The 25,109-nt window shown below is 37.5% G+C and overlaps 1 protein-coding gene across 1 annotated transcript in view; it reads right to left on the bottom strand.

The window, feature by feature from the left end:
* Positions 1–22,588, bottom strand: part of BRWD3 (bromodomain and WD repeat domain containing 3) — a 115,412-nt gene extending 92,824 nt beyond the window's left edge. Inside the window, exons 1-2 of the mRNA XM_051967762.1 lie at positions 22,444–22,588; positions 21,745–21,843 (exon numbers count right to left, since the gene is read on the bottom strand). The gene's annotated coding sequence lies outside the window, so the exon portion shown is untranslated. The remainder of the gene's footprint in view (positions 1–21,744; positions 21,844–22,443) is intronic.
* Between the last annotated feature and the right edge of the window lie 2,521 nt (positions 22,589–25,109).

Consider the following 25,109-nt stretch of genomic DNA (forward strand, 5'->3'; position numbering starts at 1 on the left):
TTTTAATTCTTTATTAAGTTTTTATCATTTAAAGGCAAGGCAACACTGATTTTTCTTACCTTAAGTCAATAACTATAATTAACAACACGCAAGAGACTGGAGTAGACTTACTAGGTAAGTTACTTTACTTTGTTTGCCTCAGTTCCTCATCTGTCAGATGAGCTGAAAAAGGAATTATTCACTATCTTTGCTAAGGAAACCCCAAATGGAGTCATAAAGATTCAGACAACGCTGAATAATGGTCAACAATAATGGAGTTAGGGTCATAAAAAAGGAAGTAACCAAAAGAAATTCTTCTGAACTGAAAACTACATCAAGTTGATATTACTTATTCAAATACAAAAACCTAAAGAAAAGGCTTTAAAATAAATCAGTCTTTTTTATACACACAGATATACATATACACCTATGTCGTAATGTGTGTATCTATTTCTATATCTATCTATACAAACACACACACACACACACACACACACACACACACACACACACACACACTGTCCTTCCTCTGCCTAAAATTTTGCCAGGGAGATGATAATCACAAAATATATAGGTCAGCCTGACTGGAAAAGTTTTGTTTTTCCTAACCTTTACTACTAGCTATTGAGAAGAACACCAACAGGTGGTGTGCTAGCTGTGACAAATACTGAAAAAGGAGAACACTGCCTTGCCTCAATATTTTTCGTCTCTATCTCAGTGGTCACGAATATAACATGTCTACATTTCCTTTGTAATAGAGACCGTCCTTTGGCTCTCTGCAATAGAACATTGTGTCCACACTTTGCTCTGGCTTGGTGTTCCATGAGGCCCTTCTTCTAGAAGGCTGTGCACGGCATTACTGCAGGAACAGAGCTCCTAGAGGAGGAACTTTGTCCACAGCTGCTAATGGTTAAGAACTAAGTTCTAGGATCAACTCTGGGCTCCAGTTGTCCTTTCACTGGGAAGAAAGAGGAATTGTTCTTCTGATGTGTGCTTCAAATAGTCACTTTTTTCTCTAACTGTTCAATACCATTAATATTTTTTCCTTCAAAACATTAAGGAAACAAAAAGAATGGATCAGGTCAGAGTAAGAAACCACCAAGGCTGAAACATAATTTAAAAACTTGTTTCTACTTTCATTAAATCTTAAGAAAAGTTTCCAAGTGGGTGATTCAACTTCTACAGTCATGCTGCAGAATGGAATACTACAAATAATAACTATAAAGGTGGTACAAAACATGAGAAAAAAAATTCTTAAAACTTTGGTTCAGCTTTTCAAATATTTTCTAAACCTTGCCTATAGCAATTCTTCCCAGTTACATAAAAGATCCAAAAATGTGTTAATATTTGCAGTCGGCTACCAAATATAGCAATTGGAAAAGGAATACAAAAAATCCCACAAAATACAAATAATACCATACAAAAAAAACAAACAGCCTTATTCTGGTCACTATGATCTAGAAAGGAATTCTATAGCACAGAATAGAAATGCTATTCTAGGAGGTCTAGATAATGCAAAACAGATTCATCAGCCACAGTTTTTCCTACTTTTTGGTATGTTGGTTTTTGCTGATTTTTACATTTGCTTTTGCTCCCCTTAAAATTTGTTGTAAGGGAAGAAGGTAAGAGACCAAAAAAATTTGGAACTCAAAATCTCACCAAAAAATCCATGTTGAAAATAAATTTTCATGTAATTTTTTAAAAATACCATTAAGTGAAAAAATAAAATTTGTTATGAGGGATGGCTGGGAAGTCGGTGGGAAAGGACAGGGAGGTAACTATAGTGTTAAATATATATATATATATATATATATATATATATATATCAAGTCAATAAAAATCTATATTTTTAAAAAAGCGACATTCAAAATACACCTACTGAAATTCCACATGTGGATTTAAAACCACCTACTTCCATTCTTCCTACTACATCTAGGCACCAATACAACTGTTTATCCCCTCCAAAAGCACATACTTACATGAAAGGTAACAAGAAAGAGCATAATAGGCTAAAAAGAACATTCATTTAATGAAGTCATGAAATCCAGGTTCTAGTCCCAACTGTCACTCTCTTTGAGCCAGTTATCATCTTGGGTCTGTTTGCCTGCTTTTAAAACGATAGGACAAGCCTGGCATGAATTTGTAAGCCTGTAATCCCTGCTACATAAGAAAGGGAGGTGGTGGATCACTTAAGCTCTGAATTTCTGAGCTACAATGGGAGAAAGCCTATGGGGTGTCCATACCATAAGCCTGGCAACAAAATAGTAAAACCCCATAATTGAGGGGCCACCAAGAAAGCCTATGGGGTGTCCATACCATAAGCCTCGCAACAAAATAGCAAAACCCCGTAACTGAAGGGCCACCAATCCACCTAAGGGTTAAACAGCCGAAGTTGAAAAGAAAGTGAGATAAAGCCTTTCTGCCACTGGTTAATAGTGTAATTGGACCTAGGGGATGTTGCACTTCTACCTGGGATGAGATAGGAAGACTATTTCTAAAATATCAAAATTAAAATATAAAGTGATAGGGTTAATTAAATTAGATGATCTCTCAGTTTCAATCTTTTTATTATACTGCCTATAATTCTTCAAATTTCAATCTATGTACATCTGTCTTAAAATTAGAAGCTCCTGGAGGCTAGATAAGAGATGTCTTTTTTTTTTTAAATTTTTAATAGCTTTTTATTTTCAAAATCCATACAAAGACAGTTTTTAACATTCACCCTGGCAAAACCTTGTGTTGCAAATTTTTCTCACTCCTCTCCCCTTCCCACCCCTCCTCCTCCCTCCCCCCTCCCTTAAATAGCAAGTAATCCAATATAGGTTAAACATGTGCAAGTCTTCTAAACATATTTTCACATCGAGAGCTAGGTCTTACATGTGGAATTAGGCATCTAGCAAACATCTGTCAATGTCTTAACTGGACAATGTCTTTACCGTCAGTTTTTGTGTAGAGAACTTGCTCTATTGACCTAATTTGGACCAATTCTACTTATTTTTAATTTAAAAATGGTACCATGAATCCCAAGTTCATATTCCAGAGAGATGTTGTCACAGCAATTAGGAGTTTGGCTAGTAAAGGACAGATGCAAGCAAGTACCAAAACCTCATTTTAAACATTCATTTCAATCTTCTTCCCTAAAGATCTTATCTAAACTTGTCAGAAGCAACACAATTAAGTGCCTTGACTTCTACTTCAGATCTTTAATTTTAAGTGATAATGAACAATAAAATGGGCAAAAAAAAAAGATGTAGAATAAAGAATATAGATGATAAACAACGTTTTTTCAAAGGAACTGGCATCCCGAAACTGTGAAATTATTCAAAACTGGCAAATTTTTATTTTAGAAGCTTTTTTTTTTCTTGGATTTTAAAAATTCTATTAAATTACCTTTAGGATCTGGGGAATTTTTAATCTTTGAAACAGGTCATGCAGAAAAATGGCACATTTTCCAAATGAAGAACATGGTTTTGTTGTACTACGTATTTAAAAACTAGACATCTGATAACTTCAAGTTCTAATCTATTATCATAATTCACACTCTAATCTCAGGATTTGTCGATACAGAACCTTTGTTCAAAAGAATCAAGTCTGATCTAGGCTGAAAATATGCTCTCTCGATCAGACATAAGTCTCCTTTCCTTGGCTCTTCCCTTTTTTCAGGTTTTCTCACTTTTCGCCTCCTTTCCTTCCTCTCCCCTTCAACTTGAGCAGATGACTATATGAAATAATACCAAAAAGTACATTTTTTAAAAGCTTTGGCAACTGCCACTGGGCCAGAAATCAATGAAACCTGTCTGGATGGATTTTAAAATGACTATTAGATAAAGTCTCGAAGAAATGTCTCATCATTCCACAAAGGATCTAGATGAATTCTCAGGTTTCTCCCATTCCAACTCAAATCTCTGATCCTTTCATACTACATACCAGAAAAATCTATGCTGGAACCTGCTACAACAGGAAAAAACTAAGACATGTTCATTAAGGCGCTCAGAAAGCATCTGAACTAGCAGAGAAAAAAGGTAAAAACACCAAGCTAACAAATAACCACACTTTCCACTTTATACTCCATTTCAGGTGCTTGTTTTTGACTTGTGGTAAAAAAGATAAGTTCAGTTCTAGCCTGACACTTTCTAACTGTATAATTCTGTGCAAGTATAAGTCACTTCACCCTGTTTGCCTCAGTTTCCTCATCTATCAAATAAATGAGCTAGAAAAGGAAATGGCCAACCACTCCAGTATCTTCCCCAAGAAAATCCCGAATTGTGGCCATGAACAGACAGACCTTTGATTGAAAGAACTCTAGGAAATGGTTTTTCACACTCATCCATTTATATCAGATCATTTAAATATTTAAGTAGCAAGCCTCAGATGGAAGAAGGAAAACATCAATTGAATTCCCTCTAAAGCACAGGGCTCTGCATATAGGAGGGACCTAATTCATTTTTGCCACTTTTCTACATATGACCTTTTGCAACTAAGGCTGTCTTCTTTTACTAAGAAATTAGAAGAGCAACAGATGGCTAACAGGGACATGGTCAACGTAAGTAACAGAAATGGACACTTATGGGGGGCAAACCACATTTCTGTGGGCCCAAAGGTCTCTAAAATAGCTTGGCTTAAAAAAGTAGTCTAGAAGAAAAGTACTTAAACTGATTCTTCTTTCACAATATGAACAATGTGGAGAAATGTTGAATATGATTGTACATGTATAACTTATATGAGAATGAATGTCATCTTGGAGAGAGGAAGGAGAGAAAATAGAAATAAAAACATTATAAGTTGAAAATTGGTAAATTTTTTAAAAATAAAAATTTCAAAAGGGAAAAAGAAAACTACTTAAAACTACTCTAGAATCCCAAATTTTTCAGAACATTCCTTGTTCCAAGGAAAAAAGTTTCACTTTTCTTCAGGCTTTGTAAAAGCTCCTTTGTGAGAACAACTTTTTACATCTCAAAAAATGATCATCCCATCAACCAGAAATTCTGAGCAACTGCTCTGAGAACTCAAGAACAGTTGCTAAATTCACTACCACAGTCATCTTAATTCCTAGGATCTAAATCTTGTGATGAGGCTAGCTTCCAACAGCCTCCCAGTGAATCTGGTTTACCACTCGGCTCATCTTCCGTAATTCCCCAGTCTCTAAGGTAGCCACAGACTGCGCTACTCACAACCCTGAATATGGCCCACTTCAATGTGCTTCCTCTTCTTCCATGCTCTTTCTGCCCAACTTCTTAAATGCTTAGGGCATGTTCTCTATCATCACTGCCCTTCAGGACTGAGCTCAGAAGTAACAGAGGCAATTCCTGATAATTTTGCTTCCCTACCCCTCACGCATATCTACCTGGCCCTCAAATATGAACTCTTCTCAAGACTAGAGTCTTGCCCTTCTTCTTCCTCCTCTTCCTCTCCAATATCTCTCCCCACAGACTCAGTTCCTTGGACTATGTTTTATTTATACTGATATCCATAGGATGTGCAAACAGAACCCTCAATAGAAATGCTTCATATATGTATGAGTAAGGATATAGGAAAATACTTTAAGAAATATTAAAACTACTAAGAGTATTATTAGGCAGTATAAGAGAAGAAATGATTCTTTAAAAAAAATAGTGAGCAAACAGGACTTTTTTGTTTTAACCATCAAGCCATTAGAGAGCAGATACTAAATCAAGATAATGCCTTTTATTTATAGAGCAACTCTCCTTTGAAGTACAGCTCACAGGATCTTGTTTATCGTGAGAACATTCCTATGAAATGTTGGAGTTGAAAGTAAGAGTTGGAGTAAGAAGATCCTAATTTGACAGAAAATCTCATGCAAACACAAGATCAGTAACTTGAAGAAAGGTAGAAGTCGGCTTCAAATACTTAGGTCCTTCCATTCCTCAGCCTCTTCCCCACCAATAGGACTGTATTTGGAGGAAAATGTTCTAGTTGGCAAAGAAGGGTCCCAAGCCCTAATATATGCTCAAGATTAAGACTGAAACAGGAGCACAATGGATACTTTGGAGTCAAGAGGACCTGACTGCAAAATCCTGCCTCAGACACTGACACTTAATAGCTGCCGTGTCCCCAAGTCAAAAAGACTGAGGGAAGCAGATCTTCAACATCCGGTGCTCTTTCCAGTACACTCCAGATGTTTTACAACAATTCTCATGCTGTTTGATAAAAAATATCTCATGGATGTGTATCTATCCGTGATTTAGCCCAAACTGTGGAGTCTTTTATCTAAATTCTTCCTCTCTCTCTCTCAATGCCCCACAAAATACAAATGACCTAGACTGGGGCTACACAAATGTCTGGCAAATCAAGAAACCAAAAGAGCACAGATTCAGAGTAAAGAGTTAAGTGGTGAAGAGGCATACATACTCACAATTTTCACCTTCAAATAACATCATCAAACTACCTACGGCTTTCCAAAATCCATTTGTGCTGCTTTTAACATTCAGCATGAACATACTTGAAAGCTTGATTTAAGGAGTTTCAACTTTATGCCTAGTTCAAGAAAGTCTTTGGGGGATAAAAATCAATAAAAGCACAGGTAAGTCCCTAAAATAGTCCTTTTAGGCAGCACAGATTTCTTTATTGTAAACCAGTGGCTCTTAGATAGCCCAATCATATGGTTGCCCTGAAGCAGTTTTTTTTCCCATAGGGTTCAAAGCAAGATGAGAACCACTACTACTCAATGAAAACATGGTGAAGGAAGGCATAGGAAGGCAAAAAGTGTTATAGGGAGTTCTGATAACCCCCAAGGAAAAAAATCAATTATATTTATCCATTAACAAGCACTTTAGACATACATTACAGTATTCAGTAAACCATTGTGTTAACCACTGAGACCATGAAAATCGCTAGGTCAAGTTCTAATGATCTCGTGATGAAGAGAGCCATCTACACCCAGAGAGGACTGTGGGAACTGAGTGTGGATCACAACATAGCATCTTCACTCCTTTGGTGATCATTTGCTTGCATTTTACTTTCTATATGTTTTTTCTTTTTGATTTGATTTTTTTGTGCAGCAAGATAACTGTATAAATATGTATACATATATTGGATTTAATATATATTTTACCATGTTTAACATATATTGGATTACTTGCTATCTGGGGAGGAGGTGGGGAGAAGATGGGGAAAAATTGAAACACAAGGTTCTGCAAGAGTTAATGTTGAAAAATTATCCTTGCATATCTTTTAAAAATTTAAAAAGCTTTAATTAAAAAAAAAAAAAAAAAAAGGAAAATAGCTAGGTTAGAGTGCCAAGTTCCAAGGGTTTGCTGAAGAGCTCAGGAGGACAAAACACCTGAAGCATTTAAAAATAATTACAACAAGGCCAGAAGAAAACACTTCTTCCTATTTGCGGTAGAAGTTAAAAGAGAACAAACAGGGTGGCAAGTGACTGGAGCAACCAAAGACTCCTTAGAGGTGGCCAAGAAAAAGGAGTTGGGAGAAAGCTGGGAAGGGAGAGGGCAAGAAGAGACAAGGGGAGGGAGGGATAAAGGAAACAGAGAGGAGGCAAGGTAATGGAGGAATAAAAGTAGAGGAAGGGGAAGGAAAGGAAAGGAGGCAAGGAGACGAGGAGGGGAGGAGGGAGCAAAGGAGGGGGGAAACAAAGGGAGGGAGGAAGCAAATGGAGGGAGGGAGAGGACAGCAAGCACCTGTTAGGCAGAGAAGTGGTAGAACAGCTGCAGAATGAGCAATGCATGTCTCTGTAGACAAGGCCTGTGGGTTGCTTTCTTTTGCCTTGCAATTAGGAGGACTCCAGGGTGGAAAGGGAAGAAAGGGGGAAAAGAATTATTAACAAATGACAGGGATGGGTTTTTTTTAAGTGTCAATAAAATATGAGAAAAATGGTCTTGGCTCCAGCACAACTTGTTTCAGGCAATTTAATCCATCAACTGCTTTCAGTATTTAGTGAAGCAGATTCCACCATACTGGTAATGAGAAAAGAGAGCGGCAGAAACAATCAAGAATATGGTAATCCAAGTTGGGAGTTTCAAATAATAGCTTTGGGTCAAATGCAATCGTTCTAGAGTGAGCTAATGTGGCAAAGAGTGCAGAAAGTCGAGGCTCTGGGCGGCCACGCCTATGGCAGGCTGGGCGGCAGCAGCCACCTGGCCCACACGGGAGAATGTGCTCCCAAGTAGCCAGAAGCAGCTGATCACAAAAGGATGAACAATCTGTCCAGCTTGTAAAGGTCCCCCTTCTGATGCTCTTACATGACAACATGAAGAAATCATGAGGGCAGAAAATGATGTCCTGGATCTGTTACATCTGAAATCATCTCATAGTTCCCATTCCCCTTTTTAGCTCATCAGTCTTGCCTCTCCCATCCCTCTCCCTACCAAGGAAAGGGAAGCATCTTTTAGGCCTAATAAAAATCATAATTTGAAATGGACATGATTTTCGAGATCATCCAGTCCAACTCCCTCATTCTCCAGAAGAGGAAACTGATTCAAAGTAGGTGACTCAGCCAGTCACAAGATGGCTGGGCAGCAGAAAGGATCAAGCCTCAGCAGACAAGAGCCCAGATGACTATATTCCTGGCTTCTTTTCAATGTCTAGAATACTTCTCGAAATCAAATCAACACATCTGTATGGTAACTTTGGAAGTAAAACAACCATGCGGTTCCTGAAGCTATTACAGGACATAATACTTAACCTCAAAGAAGTGAGAACAAATTGAGCACAAACACTAAAACATCCCCTAAGGCACCTTCCCCAGGCACTTCATGTCTGAGGAAGAGCCTGAACACCCTGGGTTTCTTGGCTGTCTCCTAAGGGGCTGCAGGAGATTTCACTAAGAGGAGGCAACACACAGAAAATCCTAACTCTGGCCTCCTTCAGAAAAGAGGACTGTTGCAGGACGAGAAGAATAATGTTGAACCCTTTTCCCCAAGCTGGCACCAAAGGCAAAAAAGGAATTGCCCAATGCAGTCCGTGATTTTATTTAGAAGACAACATACAACCCCCCCACCCAAAAAAAAAAAAAAAAAAAAAAGAGAAAATGCCCAGCCTCTGCTGTTCAACACAAATCAACTAGATGGCACAAAGTATATACACTGAAGACATCCCAGCTCCTAAAAGGACCGACAAACTTAAAAACCTGGTTATAACTATTAGGGGACTATAACCCTATTTTCTTTAAGAATCCTACCATGGTTATATCATGGAGATATTGTGTGAGGATTTCAAAAGCTTTCCCCAGCTTCTTCTGTCCCCACATTAGTGAGTTAACATCAAGAAGGAAGAGGTTACTGATGCTAAGTGAAGAGAGCAGAACCAGGAGAACCCTGTGCATGTAACAGCAAGGTTATGTGATGATCTACTTGGAGACTTAGCTCTTCTCAGTAATACGGTGACACAAAACAAATTCCAATCCGTGGAAAATGCCATCTACATCCATAGAGGAACTATGGAGACCGAATGTCGATGGAAGCCCACTATTTTCACCTTCTTACAAATTTACTTTCTCTTTCTTGTGGTTTTCCCCTTTTGTTCCGATTTTTCTTTTACAACATGACTAATATGGAAATATGTTTAAAATGATTGTACATGTATAACCTCTATCAGATTTGCTTGCTGTCTTGGGGAAGGAAAGGCAGAAAAGAAAATCTGAAACTCAAAATCTGAAAAAAATGTATTTTTACATGTAATTGGAAAAATAAAATGCTATCAAACAATTGAAATATATAAAAGTTCTTAAAAGCAAAAATTATAAAATGGGGAGTGGATAAATATCTTTTGAGGGTGGAAAAAAAAAGGAAAAGGTTAATTATGTACACCAGAGACTGGTCTCAGATGCTACAAGTGGATTTGGTGCAACAAATGATGCCACTTCCTCAAACCTGTATAGTATCAAATGTTCTTTAGCCAAAAAGCATGGAGGCAAAAGGAAAAATACTGAACAGATTTTTTTAATCAAACTGCACGAGACCCAAACAGCCCAGTGGATGGACTGGACTGGACTGGACTGAGCCCTGGGTGGCCTTAACTTCTCTGCATCTCAGCTTCCCTATCTATAACCCAGGAAGAGATCACAGCACCTACCACACAGGATTATGATGATGATCAAATGATAACACAGGAAAACATTTCCCAAACCTTCAACTGCTATGAGAAACTTTATCTTAAATCTTTGACTAAATGGTTAAGCACCCAACAGGTGGAAAGATTATCAGCTCAAGGGTCAGAGGACCCAGACCACTCACTACCTCTGCTCTCTGGGTTTATAAACTTCGTACAGAAAATGTGACCTTAAAGGCTTCTTCTCCTTCTAAATCTGATTCAATGATAGAAATGTAGTTTCAAGATGTTAAGTATATATGGGAAATAATTACATTCACTGATTAGTGTCAAGTTCCTAAATTAAAAGAAACTTTTTTCTTTAATGTTAACTTGGTGGATCCCTGACTAATGCTGTTAGCGACTGCTATCTTTGTCATTTGCTTTTTCTTCACAGCAGATGAGTGTTTGGGATTCCCACCATAAAATAACATACCATTCAACTAACAGTTTTATTTTTATTCCTTTTTAGTATGCAATTTTAAACAGATAGCTTTTTAGTAAAGTATTTTTTGCAGTTTTGAGAGGAAACTTTGGAGGAAAAAAAATTACACTTGTTTTATTTTTCAGCAGTGTAGATTCTCAATCTTTTATCTTGAATGATTATTTTAGAAAAGATTTCATGACAAAGTGAAGTAAAATGGCAACAAGCAGGGGGGACGGAAAAAGAAACATCATAAAAGATCGCTAAGCATATAGTGGCACAACTTTATGGAAAAAAACAACCAAAAAACAAAACAAAAGCTACCTTGTGACAGAGAATTAGAAATTGAAGAGACGCCCATCAATTAAGGAATTGCTGAAATAATATGATTCATGAAAATACTACTATGCTATAAGAAATCAGAAAAACTTGATAAGCCTTACATGAGCAGATGCAAAGTAAAGTGACTGGAACCAGGAGAACATTACACACAGTAACAACAGTATAACTATGATCAAAAATCTGATGAACATGGCTCTCTTCAACAATGAGTTGATTCAGGCCAGTTCTAATAGTCTAGTGATAAAGAGAGCCATCTGCACCCAGAGAAAGGATTGTGGGGACCGAGTATGGATCACAATATAATATTTTCACTCTTTTTGTTGTCGTTTGGTTGCATTTTGTTTTCTTTCTCATTATTTTCCTTTTTTATCTGATTTTTCTTGTGCAGCATATTTGTGGAAATATATACAGAAGAACTGCACATGTTTAACATATATTGGATTACTTGGGGGGAAAGAAGAGAAAAAAATCTGGAACACAAGATTTTGCAAGGGTGAATGTTGAAGATTATCCATGCATATTTTTAAAATTAAAAGCTTTAATTTAAAAAATATATGTGATCAGCTGTGAAAAACTTAGGTCACTCCAGGTCTAGACAACAACCTAAGACAATTTCAAAGGAGAGCAAGATAACTCATGCTATCAACCTCCAAGAGAGAACTGACAAACTGAGTGCTAAGCGAAGTGTATTTTCACTTTGTTTCTTGCTTTTTATTTTTTGTAACGTGGCTAATATGGAAATAGGTTTTATAGAACTTCAATATGCATAATTGATATCATACTGTTTGCTTTCTCCATGGGGAAGGAAGGGCAAGGATTTTGAACTCAAAATTTTTATAAAATAAACCTCAAGGAATTATTTAATTGCTTGATTTAAAAAAACAAAAACAAAAACATAAAAGCACCATTTTATTAATTTTTTATTATAGCTTTTTATTTACAAGATATATGCATGGGTAATTTTTCAGCATTGACAATTGCAAAACCTTATGTTCCAATTTTTCCCCTCCTTCTCCCCACCCCCTCCTCTACATGGCAGGTTGACCAATACATGTTAACTATGTTAAAGTAGAAGTTAAATACAATATATGGCTACATGTCCATACAGTTAAAAAAGCACCATTTTAGAACAGCATTATGGAATGAGGGAGAAAAAAATTACACCATCAGCTTATTATAGTTTTGTGCACTGTCTTTTTCAAACATAAACTCCAACATTTTTGTCTCTTGATAGGCTAAAAAACAATTTTAAAAAGGAAGGACTCAAAGGTACGGGAAACAACAGTGGAGAACAAATCACTGCAAGCAGCTTATGGAGGCCATAGGGCAAAGGGCCTTTTGTTCCCAGGTGAATTTTCCTTTGTTTTTCGCCCATTATAATAGATGCCTTCATCTCTATGTAGATTTCCCCCCCTCTAGAAAGCAGACCACGCAAAAGTCAAAAAGGAATAGTGAAGAACCTCAAGAGCTGGAAGGCATTTCAGGGGACCTATGGTCTTTTCATCTTTCAAGAAATATTCTATCCCATTCTCTGGTCTCAAAAGCCATTTTCAACTTTCAATCCTATGAATGTAGGAAAACGAACCTATTACAGCACATGAGAATCTCCATTTTCTTCAGAAAATCGATCTGAAAACTACATTTTCAAAAATCATTCAGTCAAATCCCCTTTTACAGATGAACACAGTGAGGCTCAGGGAAATTATAGCCCTTGTCAAAGATCATAGAGGTTAAGAGAACAAGCAAGAACTGGAACCAAGATCATATGATTTAAAGAGCCATTCTGGTGCAGAGGACAGAAAGTTAGATCAGGAATCAGAAATTATCTGGCTGGACTGCCATGAGCAAGGTGCAAGCTGCCCATAGAATTGCCACATGAAGGCTAAGATGAAGGCAAACTGCTGAAAATCAGTGGAAGTAGTATCTATATTCGGCCTTCCTCACCCCAACAAACCCACAAGTCTTTATCAAACAAAAACCATCTGATTAAAAACTTCGTCTTTTTACTATATCACTCATCTCACTTTATCACAGTACAATTATTGTCAGAAAGTATCACTTAAGACTTCTTAGTAATTAAAAATGTAGTCATAACTGATTAAAGAAGGTGATAACCACAGATCTACCTGCTCTCCCTCCCCCCCCCCCCAAATAAATGTTTGAAGTGAAGTGAACTGAAGAGATCTAGAATCAAACCAGGAAATGCTCCGATTAAGTGTTGATTCAAGATAACTCCAACTCTTGAGACCCAGTAGAGCCTTTTACATTAAGCTTGATGAGGTGAATTTGAAAAGCCTCTAGTTGAGGAACAAGGTCCCAAGTAAGCTGTAACAAACAAACAAATTAGCAGCTCTAAGCTTTCAAAAAAACCAGGATAAACCCTAATAAGAATTGTGAAACTTAAAAAAATACAGTCACTTGGCATCACAGAACCTAGAGATGACATGAATTTATAATACACTAGATGTCAAATGTCTATGAAACATACATGTGGTCTGCAAGGCTTCTGTCAAACCCATCACTCATCAGCATGATGTTCACGGTATGACTTCCAGCACTAGCAGTGTCCCCCTCAGGCTATTTATATTTGCTGTCCTAAGAGTTCTCATTTCCAAGATACAGAAAAGTATAGACAGCAAAAGAGAAAATTTGGTAACCTACATGAAAGCCCCCTACAAAGGCAGCCTGACATTTCTGATAAGAAAGACACACAACTTTCTTTATTCCAGCTTCTTTTCCCAAATGGTTTCTTCCTCAAATGCAACATCATGGTAGAGTGGAAGTTAGTCTAGATTTGGTACAAGAGGACTTAGGTACAAAACTTGGCTCCTCTCCATAGGACCTGGGTTTTCCCACTCTATAAGCCTGGTTCCTCAGGTGCAAAACTGACAAGTCTCTAAAACTGTCTTCCCTGTAAACGAGTCGCTGGGATATTTACTATGCTGTCAGAGATCAAAACCATAAATACAGAAGCATTCAAAGACCTCCAAGAACTGACACAAAGTGAAATAAGGAGCCGACTGTGATGACACCATCACCTATGGAAAGAATAATAAAATAACCAAAACTGAATGTGGCAAGACAATAATGACAACTAAGTTTGGTCCCTGGAAGAAGAGATCAAGCTATGAGAAAGATCTTTCCCTAATGTTTGTTTCTTTCTTCTTTTAGATGAATTGGCCTTCTGAGAGGAAATGGAGAGGGATACACGAAAACATTTAGGTGATAACAAAAACCAAAGATGGCACTAAAAACTTATTTTTCCAAAATCTTATGATCCTGTGAAAAAAATGTTCTTGCTTTGTAATGGATTTCTTTGTGTGAACAGTAACTTTGATATCTCAAAGACACTGGTTAAAAGCAAGCTGTCATGTTGGAAAGAATATCTGCCTAATAAAGACCTAGGTTTATTTCCTATCACTGCAGCTTAGGAGATATGGGTTGTACTAGATTGGAGAAGTCACTTTGGCATCAGTTTTTCCAATATATGAAACGGGGTTAGTAGGATTTCCAGTACTTAATATGGGGGGGGGGGGGGGGCTGTATGTGTGTGTGCACACACGTGCATTTGTATAAATGTTACATGTTATCTGTTATGTGAATATAAGCTACTATCATCCCATAGGACCAAAAAGCAAAGGGTTGTATAAAGAAATGTTTTTCAATACATGAATAAAGCTCAAGATACAACAAGGGGCTCCAAATCACTATAGTAAGAGAATGCAAATTAGAACAACCACAAGATTTTACTTTACCATTTGGTAAAATGGCCAACATGACTAAAACGTAAAGTCAAAGTTGGTGGTGAAGGGGGGGGGGTGGTGGATGGGAAGCAGGCACAATGATACACTGTAGGTGAAACTAAGAACTGGCCCAACTATTCTGCATTTCAACTTGAAATTAAAGAATAGCAGCAGCCAGACTCCTCATACCCTTTGACCCAGTGATCCTGGTACTGAACACATATCCTAAGGAAGTCAAAGACAGAAATAAAGGGTTAAAACATAGCTGAATAAAAGTGTAGTAGCCCAGAACTAGAAACCACATGGGTGCCCATAGACTTGAAGAATTATTTACAAAAAAAAAACAACAACAACAAAAAAAAAAAACTTAGTGTATGAAAGTTGTTATTCTTAAAATGCATTAAGAAACGACAACTATGGAGAATTTAGAGAAACAAGAATCTTTCCATTTACATTCACATTTTTCCTATCCCAAATTGCCAGTCAAGGCTGTAAGGATACAGCCCACATTAAGACCAATGTGATATTTGGTTTTGTCCCAGATACAGTAATTTCAGGAATCAGAATATAAGACAGACTCTTAAAAGAGAATTGGTTTTACTCTAGTAGTTATTTTTTTTTAAAGTTTAGCTTGGGTTTCCATGTAGGGAGTAATTAAAGTACCACCATCCATTTAATATTTACCAGCATAAAGAAAAGATTCTCTGAATTTATATTCTAATTACCTGCAGGTGTGGTATGTTAGGCAATCCTTACCACAAGCATGAAAGTAATGACTCAAAAAGCGACTTGTTTCATGCACTATTATGTGAGGACAAAAATAAAGGCAGGTGCCAAGAGAAATCTTTTGCACAAGACTGACTTGTGGGTAAGAGACTTGAGCTACACAAAAATTTTAAATAGACCATGACTTAAAGTGTATGTGGCAGAAATTCTACTTTCCTACATGAGAAGCCATGAAACTTAACATTTTCTTATCTAGCTGGATCTGTACATGAAAGAGACATTCGCCCTTAGCAGCCAATTCTGACATCAGTTTGTCATACTAATCAACAGGCAAACACTGCTAACTGGAAGTTTACAGCCAGATGTAAATATGAATTTGCTTTCTAAATAAACATTTGAGTTACAGCACTACCAGGCAAACTGGAAGACTCACTGCATCAGTGGCATGAACATAAAAGAAAGTGGGCCTAAAGCAGACTTCTGCATTATGCCCATGATTGAGTTTAGAAGAACAAGCAAGTCCATCTGCTGCCTGGGTGTCATTCAAGCTGGCCCCAAAGCAGAAGGGACAGGCTAATCCAGCTGGCTTGTTCAGAGAACGTATTTAGAGAAACATTACTTTTGTTCATAGAATAAATGTGTTTTCATAAAACTTTTCATTGTCTATGTTAACTATCATGCTGATTGATTGGAATAAGTAATTCTAAAGGAGGACTATCATTTGCACTCACTTCAATGACTTCTGAACTGATCACTTGGCCCTAAATCAGGATGATGTTTTAATAGCTAACTAAAATACTCATTTCAATTCTATGAAGTACAAACATCCACAAGACAAATTAACAAAACAATAACAAAATTTAGCAATGGTCCTCCTACAAGATTGCAATAAATATTACAAGCACTAATTACACATGTCCAGGGCCCGAGGGGGATAAGCATTAAAACTTTTTAATTTCGTTCAATTTGCTTGCTTTGATATGGTTTTTGCTACAATGCAAAGACAATGTGATCTATCAAACATAACCCAGAGCTAGCTAATGAAATGGAATGACGACAATGGCATCTCTGATCTGTCGTTTCCTTTGCTGAGACAATCTGATGCTCCTCAAATGTTTTCCCCACACCAGCACCACTGCCAGGGAGCATTATATTTGTGCTGGATCACTTTGATCCAGCCTCGTGCCACCATGCCTGCTAATTCCATTTGTTTTTTTTCAGAATGGTAATCTGTATTAGATTCCCATCTTCCAACACTGACTTCACCCAACAGTGATTATTCATAAAATCTTTTATCACCTTGCCCAATTTGAAGGGTAGTGAAATAAATTTATCCTCTATCCTTTCTCTTCTATATTATTTAAAATTACTAGTTTGAAGGAAAATACAGACTTGAACAAACGAAAAGGCATAAAATGTAAAGATTTTACTACTTTATACTCTGCACTTCAGTGAATGGAATTGGTCACTAAATATATTTTAGGAAAACAGGCACTAGTTGTCACTGAAAAAAATGTTATGTATTCTAACTTCAGATACCGAATTGTTTTTGATATTTATATGTATACCAGTGCATTGGAATCCTATGTAATCCTGTAGCCATTTTTAAAATAAATGATTTATATGCAAAAAAAGAAAAGAAATGGCATGAGGAAAGTTTAGTCCTGGAATAATTTGAAAATTATATAAACATGCTCTCGAGATTTGACTGGATTCCTTTAAAAATCCATAGTTAGGTATATTCCCAATTTCCCTCCTGTTATCCTTTTTCTCATCAGCTTGTGGAGGCATAAACATGGCTTCTTGAAGACTGAGCTCCAAAACACAAGCTCTGGCAGGACCTATACAAGCTGGCAAGGATTTGGGGACGGGTCACAATCAGTAGATGCCTGTGCCAGAGGACTAGACTGGTTAAATTGACCAGAGGGCTGCTCAAAAAGTAAAAGATTGTGAAAGTCAAGGTAACTATAGTAACTGTCTGGCATGGGAGGGGTTGTAATAATGCACACCCACACCTGTGACCCCAGGTCTGGCAATAAGGGAATCCTACACAAAGAGTTAGGGGATGGGTGAAAATAAAATCTGGAAATCAGGGACCACGCTCCCATTTTAGGAATGGATAATATTCTTAACTGCCTCCACTAGAGAAACAGTGGGCAAATACAGATAAGGTTACTACTTAAAATTTTTGAAAGTCTAACCAAGCAAAAAATGAGTGCATTGTGATCTTTAAAAAGAGTTATCTTTAAAAAAAACTTTAAAAACACAGAAGATAGTGTTAAAAAAAAAAGTCACATTTCAAAATTTTGTTCCCTAGGAAGAAGCGATCACATGCAACTTAGGACAAAGACTTCATTTCCAGGTCTGTCCTAAAGTCAGTAGTTTAAAATTTTATCACTTCAAATGGTTCTGCATGCACACACAGAACAATTTATGCATCAAGTTAGGGGAGTGTGGAGCACTGGCCTTGGATCATGGCAGTAGCTATGGCTGGGAGAGTCACAATCCAAGAGGATAATCTAAAAGCTTGCTCATTTTCAGCTTGGGAATGATGCATAGATGACTTTTCAAAGTAGATTTACCTTCCTAATAATTATACTTTGCTCAGAGTAATGTTAAAATTAGCCACTTTTATGGTGTTCTTTTATGGTAGCTTGGATGAGCTGTGGGCAACAGCGGGAAGGAAACCTGCCCAGAATTACAAATTTAAAAGGGAGTTTCCTGTTGGTTTTGCTTACTTTGCTAGGTAAATCCTACTTGAGGTTTTATCTGATACCAAATTATAAAGGAAGCTAACCTTAAATTAATTGACTATATCATGTGTTCTTTTTATGAGCTATTCAGATTATTATGAACTAAAAGAAATCACACATCTAACCACCCCATCCCCTCAGCAACCAAAAGAGCTGGATCCTAAAAGAATTAGAAGAACATCAATACTAGCCACAGCAGCATTTCAGAAAGACTTTCATTAAACATCAATCAGATTCTTGAGAATTCAGGCAGAACCTTAAATTTGCTGTGTAAAACCAGAACTTTGAGAGAAAAATAGATATGTTTGATTAAGATATTAGAGACAATACTAGAAGATGAAAAGAGGGAAAATAAAATACAAAAAGAAAACATTACTAATTGTATTGACATACACAGTACCACAGTGACACTCAAATAATAGGCACCTTTGTTAGGAAGCAATGAAGATTCACATACAGATTAACAAATGATCATAGTGTAACAGATGAATATATTTCATGTCAAAAACCCCCAGTGTGAATCTTGTCCTTGCAATCATTCATTTACTAACTTTAGAAACTTGCGTAATTTGTTATTACTTCTAAACCTCAACTTATTCATCTGTGAAATGGTGACACTACTTAAAATAAGTACTTCAAAGGGTTACCATGAAAATAAATGGATTTTTAAAATAAAGTCTTTAGCAAAAAAGAAATGGCAGTGATAAAGAGATGAAGTAGGTATATATTAGCTATGTTCAGTATAGTTACTATTAAAATCGGGGATACTTTTTCTAGTCTTTTCAGTGACACTCAGGAATTGCCAGCCAGACTGGCTATGGGGATGGGGGTGGGGGTGGGGGGACGCGGTGGGGAGAAAGCCAGTAGCTTCCATCCCTTAGCCATCTGACATAGTATTCTTGCTCAGTCAATGGCACCAAGAAATCCATTATGCAAAGAGCTCATTAAGGATTAATCCAATTAACTTATTTTTTCTTTTTTTTGGTCCCTTTTTTTAAATCTATTACTTTTTTTTTTCAAACATATGCTAAGATAGTTTTCAACATTTCAACCCCTGCAAAACCTTGTGGAGCAATTTTTTCCATATATTTCCAAATATTTTCCTATTTCTCATGCTGCGCAATCAAAATTAGATCAAAAGGGAAAAAACATGAGAAAAAATAAGCAAACAAATAACAACAATAACAACAACAAAAGATGAAAATCCTATATGCTTTGATTCACATTTAGCTTCCATAGTTCTCTCTCTGGATCTGGATGGCTCTTTCCATCACGAGTCTATTTACTGGTCCACCACAATGAATCAACCCATTTTTCCTGATAAACCTTACTATTCTAGAACCACTCTATATTTTCAACCTATGATGTCTCTTAAGCAACAAGTTCCATATCCAACATATATAGGACTGCTTGCCATCTAGGGGAGGGGATAGAGGGAGGGAGGGGAAAAATCAGAACAGAAATGAGTGCAAGGGATAATGTTGTAAAAAAATTACCTGGCATGGATTCTGTCAATATAAAGTAATTATTAAATAAAAACTTAAAATAGAAAAAAAAAAGCAACAAGTTCCATAAATTTATCTAGTGCATCAATATTTGTTAACCTTAAATTTACCTCTTTAAAACCCACTGGTTCACATTTAAAGGAAAGCTTGGGCACACACATGGTCTGCAAATGGATCTGCTTATTCGAAACTAGAGATGACTGCAAAGAGTGGGGAGGCCCTCCTGAAATTTATCCCTGTGACAGAGCTGCTTAAGTGAGAAGTCCCACCAGGGTTCTCTCATTGGCCAACAGAGTCCCAGCAAAGGAGGAAATCGGTAGGGAGTCCCCCGAAAAACGGACTCAATCAGGACGGGTCATCAGTGCCTCTGCTTGAGTTGGTACTCATCACTACATCTCTTTAGACTGAACTTTTCACATTTATCAAATGGAGACAAGATAGACTAACATCCTTTTAAATTATGATCCTAAGGCAGACTTTCCCTTTCAAGACTACAAGAAAGTGAAAAGGAATGAAGAGCATTAGGAAAGAGACTACAGAAACATTTCTTCCTCTTCAAAAATGAACACACCAACCAAATACATAAGATATTTTTTTTCTAAAAGGACCCCCTTATTTTTATTAAATGCAAAATAAATGAATCTTCTCTTGGTAACTCAAGGAATATTTGGGGAAAGTAGGGGAAGGCAAAGTTCTCTTGGAAATGGTGGCTGGGAGGAACGGGCAACTTTAAACCATTGCTAATGAGCTCACATTGGAAAGATGGCATAAATCTATCTTAAACCAAACCTTTCTTCTTAAAAACCAGGTTTTCATACTGATTCTGCTTGACTTGGGAGTATGGGGCTTATAAAAAAAATAAATAAATACATAAAATGGTGAGGAACCACAGGTGTGTTAGGGACAGGAGGCATAGAGTATCAATGCTTGCAAGAAAAGAAAAGGGGAGGTAAGCAAAGCAATTATGATGGATTTAAAGAAGCTAGCTAACTGTGAAGATTAGGGTCAATGTCACAGGCCAGAGAAAAAAGACTGAGACACCGGCCTGAAAGGGTATCAATAGATTTGACTAGTTAAAAGCCTGGGGAGAGAGGAACAGACCCGGGAGCCCACCCGCTGACAACAGGAAACACCTGTTACTACTCTAAGAGATTAGTGCTTGAAACCTCAAGACTGACTAAGTTAAGCATATTTGGGACACACCTCCAAACATCCAAGTTTCATCACACAGCAGTCAAGTTAGTTGTATAACAGAACCATCTGTTTGTGAAGTTCTCAAATGGACACAGTAAGAAAAAAAGAAAAAAAAAGGTACCAGGAGGAAGAGCAGGGGAAAAAGGGCCCAGATAGGTAAACAAAGGCTTTCTAAGATAAGCCTGGCCTTATTCATCTTCAGGTGGAAGCAATGAAATAAGACTCTTCCATCATAGAGAGGATGAGTTTGGGTACCACATATAGACATCTGTTTAACCACAAATCAAATGCTCCATGTCAAATTCAAAACCAAACATCAAGTTAACAATGAAAGAGCATTACTTAGAAACCACTCAGTCACCCACACGAAGTTCTCCCGGCAAAATGACAGGGGACTACAGTCTACAAACTCACATAATCAAAACGACTTGTAAAATCTGACTTCCCAACTGCCTTGTTCAAACTTCTGGGAACAACGCAAACCAAAACAACCAATTCCTAAAATTTCACAACTTTTTGCTTTATTTAATATTCATTAAAAACAATCTGGCAAAAGGGGTATTCAATCCTTTTAAAAAAAAAAAAAGAATGCATTTAGTGAAGAGGGTTAGGAAGTGAATACACCTTCATTTTCTTAATTTCAACGACAATAAAGAAGTTTGGCATTCTTACACATATATATGTAGTTAAACCAATATCGACATTTCACACATGCTGATCTGAAAAAGAAAGTGCTTCAGCTGATAATGACTCCATTCCCTCATAGAACATGAGCTCTGAGGCTGATGAGGGAGTTTTATTGCTTGTAGCCTCCAGAGCCACACAGGACGCCTTACACACAACCAACTAATAAATGTTATGTTGAAAAAAGCACGACTGATCTTTTCGATAAAAGCTTTGAGAATGGGGAGATATGCTATGAAACCTAGCAGCAACCTGATTCCATGGTCGATATAGTTATTATAAGTATTTGAGATTTACAAGGAGAGGAAATGGCTCTCACATATATCACTTACCAACATTTGGTGCTCTCGTATAGTCTGCAGGTAGCTCTGGAGGTCTGCCACAGTGAAGAGCTGCAAAGGCAGACCCGTTCCATAGTGCACTCTTACAGTCTGTGCAAAAAAGGGCAACAGTTAGTCCAAGGCTTTATTGGCTCTACTTTCCCTTCAGGATTTTTTTAAAACTACAATGGCAAACTTTTGGCTCTTCAAAATGAAATGTTTTGTCTATTTTTGCATCCCCAGTGATTGGCACATAAAAGGTACTTAATATTTACTGACTGAAATCGAAAACTAAGTGTAACTGTACATCTGATCCATCTAAATTTCTGAGAAACTGCTCACTTCATCATTGTTTAGATTAGAAAGAAATGAGAAATAAATACTAGTCAGTGGCAGGTAAAGCAGAAGCAAAACATGAGAGATCTGAAGCTTTGCTACTGGAAGTGGGGGGGGGAGGGAGCCAAAGCTGCTACCCCTGAGACATGTCCCTCCCCAGACCTGGCCGATCTCACTTTTGTGTCTGTAAAGATTAAAACTCCTACTTTTCTATGGTTGAAGCTAGCTGTCCCAGCTAACTAAGCAAAGCACACCTCTTCATTTTCCAAGTGCCCAAGAACAAGATGCAGCATTTCTCTCCCAAGTTTTAATTACCTTTCACATTCTCCCCCTTTTCCATCTGCCCATCACCCCCAAAGGCTAGGCAAGTCTTACCTTTTGCAGCTCTCAACAAAGACTGCCGGCCAACGCCTAGCAAAGTCTGTACCCCAGGAACACTCTGAGGTATCTCTCTGTCCAAGAGGGGACCAATCCGCTCACAAATTTTAAGGAGGTAGTCTGGAGGAATGTGTGCATTGGCTGTCACCTAAAACAGCAACAATACAACACACAAACGTTTGATAGTGAGCAAAACCTTTAAGACATTCTTGTATTTAAATTTACAGAAGATGAATAAAATTACCAAATTTGAATGAATCTCACAATTTAGGAACTTGAAACAAATATTATTTGGGACATCAAAAATGATCCAATTTTATTTTTATTTTAGGTTTTTTGGTTTAGTTTGGTTTTTTGATGTACCTAACTCATTTTTAAAACACGTGCCCAACTGTTAACTATGCATTTTATTCAGAAGCATCAACCACCCATCTCTATCCAAGAAAATCTTTGTAACTCCCAGAGCTTAGCTTAGCTTAGCTTAGCAGTGTCTGACTTGTAATTAGTGTTTAATAAATGATTGCTGATTTGACTTGAGCAAGAAACCCCAAGAGAATAGTAGCAGAGGTGGACTTCATCATATTGGGAAAAACATTTGTTTTCTTGGAGAATCCAGCTTTAACCTTTATTCAAGAACTTTGAGGGTTAATCTCTGCTCAGGGCTAGTGACAGTGTGATGGAGTACTTGGAAATAGAAGGCCAGTTCAAATCGTGGGCTCTGTTACCTCCCTTTCCCCTACCATTCCCCCCCCCCTTCTCAGCTATGTGACTTTAGTCAAGTCCTTTATCTCACTGGGCTTCCATTTCCTCATCTATCGAGACTGAGTAGTATGTCAGTATGGTTTCTTCTAGCTATCAATTCCGAGTCTCGTCCTGCTTTTAGCTGACATCTGGTTTTCTGATTCCAAATCACAAGAGGAGGAGGAGGAGGAAAGAAAATCAGTAAGCTACGAGGTTAAAACAAATTAGTCATTTAGCCCCACTGCTTTCTCTCTGGAAAACTCCAGTTCACAGATGCAGCTAAGTGCTTTGAGATCTGTGAGTGCAAACAGCATGCATAACCCAAGTGGAGCACTATACTATGAAAACAAAGTATCATTTTTGTTGCAAAAACAAACCTACCTAAAAGAACAATCCGGGAGATATAATTAAAGCAGAGGCAACATCAAGACTTGTTTATTACTCTCTCATTTGAGGTTCCTAACTATACAGATAATAATCTATTTAGATTAGCCCATTTCGAAGGACTCCAGTCTGGTCACTCGTTTTGAAGCTGGAACAGAGCTTATCTACTCTAAGCTCCTGATTTTACAGGGAACAGCCAACTGGGAGGTTAAAGGTCTTCCTCCAAGTCACTCCCCTCAGACTGGGAACTGAACCCTGGTCTAATCACTCCAAATCTATTACTCTTTCCAAGAAATCTTGCTGCCTTTCCAATTATTAACCAAAACTTTATATCCTGCTTTCCAAGATGAAAAATTTTAAGACAGTCACCTCAAAGTAGATCTAGATTTTAAGCTTCCATGAAAATTGTTGTCTGACCTAGAGGAGAAAAGCAACAAAGTACTTCCTAGACTCAGAAGCCATCAGAGCTGTGTGAGGCCCACTTGCAAAGCTGGGGGATCAGGACACTGGCCACACAAAACATTTATTTATTAGATGCTTCCTCAACCAGTGCTCCATTTAGGAATTGTCAGCTGGGAGTTCAGCTACCAGCCTGCAGATAACAGTACGAAGTGAGGGATTTCAAGAAACAGTGTAAGATGGTCCTTAAAAGCTTTCAGTAACACTAATGGCATCTCAATATAGAGTGAAATTCCTGGACACACCCCATAAAAGGGAGTCCTTGGCAAAAGTATCTACGAAGAGGGAAAAAAACCCCATCAAACTACAAGAACACCAACAGCTACGCTACTGTCAGAGGGGCAGTGCAGAACATGTGAAAGGTTAAACGAACCTATTTTTCATTTCTCTTATTGGTTTAAGAAAGAACTTGAGAAAATGTTCAACTGAAAAAACAAAAGGTAGAGTGTTTAAGATTAATTTACATATCCTAGCCAATTAGTAGGGGAGAAGAGAAGGAATGAGGAAAATACAAGATGACGCAAAGGCAATCACAGAGAAATACATGAGGAAGAAGGACAAATCAGTCTGAAGTAGTGGTCACAACTCCTGTTACTTGGAGCAATAAATAATCATATTGCTGTCCTTTGGAAAGCTACAAGCCATCTTCATTTGCTTTTTAATTGTTCTTTATTCTTGAATTTAAAGAAACTTTTCTAGGAAAGGGGGAAAAATAATGAAAGAAACCCCGGGGAAAGTGGAAGATAATTAAACATTTGGTGACTCAATAACCAAGGCAACATCATCCCAAGAGCAAATGAAATTGAGCCTGCTACCCCTGCCCTAAAAGGGTTACAAAAAAGAACCATATACCAGTAAATGATTGTCTAATAGTACTCATAGAGCTAAGAAAATCAAATCAAAACTGCCTGTAGATAAATGCTATTGTTAAAGACCAGGCTAGATACTTATGATAATAGTCTAAGTGCAAATGGTGCAAGATCTGTACTGACTCCAGACTCAGCTACTATTCACCTTCCAAGCCTGTGTAGACCAAAAGGTGTGGGGGGGAGGGGGGTGTCAGGGATCAGATTCTAACA

This window comes from Antechinus flavipes, chromosome X (genome assembly GCF_016432865.1).
Source record: "Antechinus flavipes isolate AdamAnt ecotype Samford, QLD, Australia chromosome X, AdamAnt_v2, whole genome shotgun sequence".
In the NCBI taxonomy this organism is placed as follows: Eukaryota; Metazoa; Chordata; class Mammalia; order Dasyuromorphia; family Dasyuridae; genus Antechinus; species Antechinus flavipes.